General features: G+C 41.5%; 1 protein-coding gene across 3 annotated transcripts in view; it reads left to right on the top strand.

Moving 5' to 3' along the window:
• The window catches only part of ST7 (suppression of tumorigenicity 7), a 1,957,536-nt gene that overhangs the window by 931,507 nt on the left and 1,020,029 nt on the right, over window positions 1–6,000 (top strand). The gene's annotated exons all lie outside the window — the stretch shown is intronic.

Raw genomic sequence — 6,000 nt, forward strand, 5'->3', positions numbered from 1 at the left:
TTCCTCTTCAGAATATTGTGTGCTGTGCAACATGCTAAGAATATTCTGTAGGTCAAGGCAGCAGAAACGGGCTTTGTGCAGGCCAAAATCTTGCTATATGATATTACAGATTTGTTCATGCATGGTGTTATACTGAAATTTGGCCGTGATCTGTGCATTCTGTACAAGTATCATAAGTCAGGGCTGTAGCAGGTGTCCAGCATTATCTGCAACAGATTATCAAGGTTCGTGTGTGTGGAAGGGGGTAGTTTAATACATTTTGGCACATTATAAATATAGCTGTATGCATTAGTGTTAACCACATTTAGTGGTAAGTGCATCTGTGAAATGCGACTATGCAGGAAGTGGTAGGATAGCAGAGATGTGTTCTGATTAGGTAAACTGCCTGATTATCATGTGGACACACTGGTTATTATTTCATGTGTATCACACACTGCCTGGTAGTTTACAGAATGACAACCCCCTGTTCATAAATCTCTCTGACTGTGGGCCAGGTAAGACCTCTTTTCCTACTTGTGTGCAATCTGGGAGGTGAGCAGCATCATAGAAAGCATGCATTGTGTCAGCTCTGTCTTTGGTGTGTCAGGAAGTCAGCTTCCTTTCAGATGATCAGTGTTTCAGAATGTTGAATGTCATATGGTATGGTCGAGGCCATATGATTGATGTTTGAGAGCACTGGACTGTTTGTACTCAGATTGAGGTACAGTAGGGATCAGGAAATTTGCCCTTTTCCCTACTGTAGTACTATATCGGAGTTGGCTTGTCCCCCTGCAAAAAACACAGTTTTTGTTGTTTATTTTTCAGTGTTTCAAAATGTTTATTGTTTAGTATTGTGAACCTCCAGTGTTATAAACTAGATCCAGGGAATTGAATATGCTTATTCCATGTAGTAGTATCACGTTGGGGAACTAGTTGAGTATTCTAGTAGTGTAAACGTTTGAAATATCTAGTGTATCCCCTCTTGTTCTCATTGCTGGTGCTAGAAGAGCAAGAACTATACATACCTGGGTTTCTACATAGGCCACACATTCCTATACATTTGTGTGCATGAGTGGCACATGTTATCTCTTGCCTGTATACCAATCAGATCTACTCTGGAGTAATCGGTCTCCTGAATAGTGAAATTGCAGTGTGCCATTTTCCTTTGGTGCTTCGCATCATCTTGCACATACTATGGGGATGAGCTGATCTTCACTAATTTATGCTGCTACCCCTGGCATTCTCCATATATTTTTGGAGTGTTTTGCCCCACCCATTAGAGGTGGAAATATACTTGACCTGGTACTCTCAGACATGAGAGGATGCTCAAACCCCACCTAGTGTAGTGTCCTCTGTTTTAAGGTCAGACCACAAAGCTGTCTCCTTCATAATAAAAAATCAGTTCTGTGACCCCAGCTAACCCTGTAATATTTAGGAAATATTCTAAGGCAAACTTCCTACTGCTGAGTGATAACATGTCAAAATGTCAAGCTCACCAATCCCTAAGAACACAGCTTCCTCTGCATAATTGTTAACAAAAACCTGTATAATTATATAAAAAAATGTATAGGGACAGCTTTGCCTACTAGCCATAAGTCAGAACTAACTCAGAAGACAAACCTCCTTGGTGGAATCCAAACTTAAACAGATTGTACAACAAAAGAAAAAAGTCGTAGCCAAGATTATAAAGTGAAATGCACAGCATGATAAAAACACTCTCATCAGTGTAAACATACAATTAAGAAGGCAAAATTAAGTCTACAGATTTGAGGTAGACATAACCTCCAAGGCAAAGGACAACCACAAGACTTTTTAACTGTGTCCAAAGCTTCAAAGACAGCACAGCAGTGTGTGGAACTTATTGTAAATGATGGCACCCACACATATCCAGAAGATATAGTAAACCTGCCGGCCAAAAAACTCAGCCCCAGTTTTAACTCCCCCTCCCTCCCTCCCAGTCACACCCCAGGAAATACCATCAAACAAAATCCCCACAAATATCACTAGGGAGCTGATCCTAGATAAGCTGTTTAAGGCCAAAAACACTGCATTGATGGGCCTCGATACCATCCCAGGATGCCTCATAAATAGCTTAAGACATGACCTGTCAGGACCACTGGAGTCGCTGTTTAACCACAGTCTCCAGACACAGTTTATGCAGTGTGAATGGAGAACTGCAAAGGTCATCTCTCCGCACTAGAGCGGGGGCAGAGTATCAACAGACCCTGGGAACTACGGACCCATATGTTTGACTAGCCTCATGTTGAAAGCCATGAAATAAATTATTATGGAAATGATTAATAAGCGTATAGAAAACTTTCAAGCACTGGATCCGACCCAGTTTGATTTCGTCAAGGACAGATCATGCCTACACAACCTGGTGAATTTCTTTGAGCAGGTCACTAAGGCAGTGGATAACCTGGCTTAAGGCATTTGACATAATGCCCCACTCAGGTATTGTAAACAAACTCATGGATATAGACATAAACCCGTATGTTACATACTGGATGGCCAACTGACTCTCGGATAGGACCCAGGAAGTTAATATAGGGGAGACCACCTCCACAAAGAGGCATCTGTTTCTCAGAAGTCAAGACCAATGTCAAGGGCCTCTGGCTAATCAAGCTTGCAGATAATTGCAAACTTGGAGCAGTTATAGAATACCCCCAAGACACTAACATCTTGCAGGAAGGAGTAACACAGACAAATGACTGGTGCCAAAGCCATGGCTTAAAACTCATTGCCAAGAAATGTTTAATACTACACTTTGGGATGTCAACCACCCTAGGAAATTACCTCATCAATAGCACACCCCTAAGAGTACAACCAGTAGTTAGGGATTTGGTACGCATGTAGAGGGTAACTTGGCTTTTGACCAACATATGTCTAAGGTAATAAAGAAGTCATTCTATTTTGCTCAACTTTTAAGCAGGGCATGACATCTAGGTCAAAGGAAGTCATTATTTACTATATTCAGCCCTTATCAGGCCCATCTTTGAGTACAATGCCCCCTTCAGTATGTACCTGACCCATGCACATGCAACAACTGGGACATCCACAGAGGCTCCTCACAAAAAGAATACAGGGCATAGACATCATGTCTAATGCAGATCACCTCAGAGCCCTCTCTGTTTACTTTATCTGTGCCTGGCATACAAGACATCCTTGGATCGTTCTCTGATGGAGGTTTTGCCTACTAATAAAACTAACCAAATCAGAATTACTCAGTCTGAGGATTTAAACTGTGCTTGTGACATAAATAGAACACATTTGAGGGACAGCTCTGTCTCCCAGAGAACTCCCCTTCTCTGAAAACAGGCCTTCCCATCTATGTAAAACAAAGCTCTTCCCTAGCCCTATTCAGGAGAAACCTGGACCAGTGGATGGGTAATGGAAAAATACACCCCGGGTCTAGCATCTGTGACCCTAATGGACAAGAGGCAGCCTGTAAGTTTTGCCCTAGCTTACAGATACCTCTTTAAAAACCCTAAGGCACATAAACCTGTGGAATACAAATGGAATGTTTGGATAGGCTTGTAAAGGCTCCAGTAGTCACTAGCCTAGTATACACCTATCAACCTACGAGGGATGGAGCAAAGGCTTCTTTGTAAAACATGCATTTGATAGAGTGTTCTTAAGATTATTTCAGGAAGTAGTTTTGATGCATTGCTGCCAGATTTGCAGTGGTTTATTTGCAGAACTCTCTTATAACTGACTATTCTCTCATAACCAACCCTCTCTCAAGATGTACCTGAAACTGACTCGCCTCCAGCTATCACACAAGGCCAATTCCTAAAAGTGCTCCTGACAGTATTCATGGGTACATCTTAAATACCATAAAGCAGGATTTAGCAGCACCCTTAAAACTGTTCAATCTCAGCATCCATACAGGTTTTGTACCAAGTAAAGGGAAAGCAGCTATAGTCATTGCCCTGCATAAGGGAGGACCTTCCACAAACCCAGCAATTACAGAGCTACTTGTCTGACCAGCCTCATAAGCAAAGCCATGGAAAGACTTATTAAACTAATCAGTAAGGACATGGGGAATCTCCATCACTAGCCCCATGTCAGTTTGGATTTGTCAAGGGTAGGTCATGCTTACCCTACCTGGTGGATGTTTTGAAAAGGTCATCAAAGCAATGGATGGAGGCAAAGTGGTTCACACTGCATATCTCAACCTGGCCAAACTTTTGACATAATTCCCACTCAGGCATAGTAGAAAAGTTGAATAAGCCCCTGTGCCACTTGCTGACTTGTCAACTGTCTTACAGATAGGATGCAGGTAACCAAGTAGGGGAAGTTACTGCCGCAAAGAGAGCAATCACTAGTGGAGTCCCCCAGGGGTCTTTGTTAGGACCTTTCTTGTTTGGCATCTACTTTTCTGAAGGAAAAGCCAATACCATAGGGCTCTGGCTGACAAGATTTTCAGATGACTGTAAGCAGTCATTGGAAACCCCAGATGACTTGGCCATCCTGCAGGAAGGTTTGTCCCAAATAAGTAACCGGTGCCAAAATCATGGACTGAAACTAAATGCCAAAAATTTATTATTGTATCCTTTGGGAATCCATCTAGCCCATGAAACTATCACAATGACAGTATACCCCATAAGAGTTGACCCATTTTGGGATTTGGAAACTTATGTGGGCAGTGATCTAACTTTTGACCAACATGTGTCTGTTGTAAGAAAGTCCTATATTGAACAGCTTATAAACAAAGGGAGTGTGTCTAGATCTAGGGGTGTCATTGTCCCCTTTACTCAGCCTTCATTAGGTCAATCATTGAATATAATGCCCATTTTAGCATGAATCTGTCCAGACGCATCCAACATCTGGAATGCCCACAGAGATACCTTACTAAAAGAATACAAGACCTAAACAACATATCCTGCATGGATCGACTCAAAGCCCTTTCACTATACTTGGTATCCTCTAGACTGCTAACAAATAGCCCGTGTCTGGCATACCAGGCATCCTCCAACCCATTACCATTGGATTTACTGCACATCAGCAAGTCAAATGGCAACAGAAGTACTCTGTCTAATGATCTAAACCTTTTCATTCAATATCAACAGAATAGTTTGGAGGGACAGTTGTATCTCACAGAGGATACCACTGTTGTGGAGCGTGCTCCCCAACCACATAAAAACAAAGTGCACCTTAAATATATGAATGAGAAACAGAAAATTTACCAAGAACTGCTCCCTGTGCTACTGATAGACAGAGGCATCTCTTGTATGCTTTATTCCATGCATGGGTCCCCTTAAATTGTCTATGATATGATCTCAGTTGTCTTTATTAGGGGTAATGTGTATCTATTGACCATGGGATGAATGAGGCCAATTTGCAACCAAATGGGGGATAAGTTATTTTGAGCATAAAAAGGGAAATTGGCTAGGCTTAAAATGGTCTGCAAGGGCAGCTAGCCTGGTACTTACCAATTAACCTGTAACATGGAAGTCTACAGTAAGAAGAATTTAACAGAGATGGAATCTGCTATATGCAAAGTTTGAGATTTCACAACAGTAGGGTAAGGGCAAATTCCCAGACCTCCTGCAACAGCATCTTCCACAGAAGCCAGCCTGCGGGCTGAAATACAAGTAAACCTGAAACCTTGCTCTACTGAACATTCGCTAGTCACAAAAAAGTACACTTATATGAACATTTGCCTTTTTGGATGTTAGCCGTGTTTACATATATAGATAGTGTCTTACATCCTACAAGAAGGATCATTTGATTAAATAAACTATATTATAATTCTCAGACTAGACTGGAAATGTTGGTCACGTAATACTGCTTATGTGTTTAAACAAGTATATTTGTTCTTTTATCTCGGTTCATGTACTAGGATTCAGAAAAATGCTTACTACTAGTCATGCTTGGGTTGGTCGATTAGTGCGATGGCCAAAAAATATTTTAGAGAGACAGGTATGTCTGTGATGAGAAAGACCTTATTGTCATCTTATTAGTATGCAGTGTTGTTACGCCTGACCATACTCGTGTTCTCCCTTACAGACCATGCAT

Source organism: Protopterus annectens, chromosome 11.part0 (assembly GCF_019279795.1).
Source record: "Protopterus annectens isolate FY-2018-M chromosome 11.part0, PAN1.0, whole genome shotgun sequence".
In the NCBI taxonomy this organism is placed as follows: Eukaryota; Metazoa; Chordata; order Ceratodontiformes; family Protopteridae; genus Protopterus; species Protopterus annectens.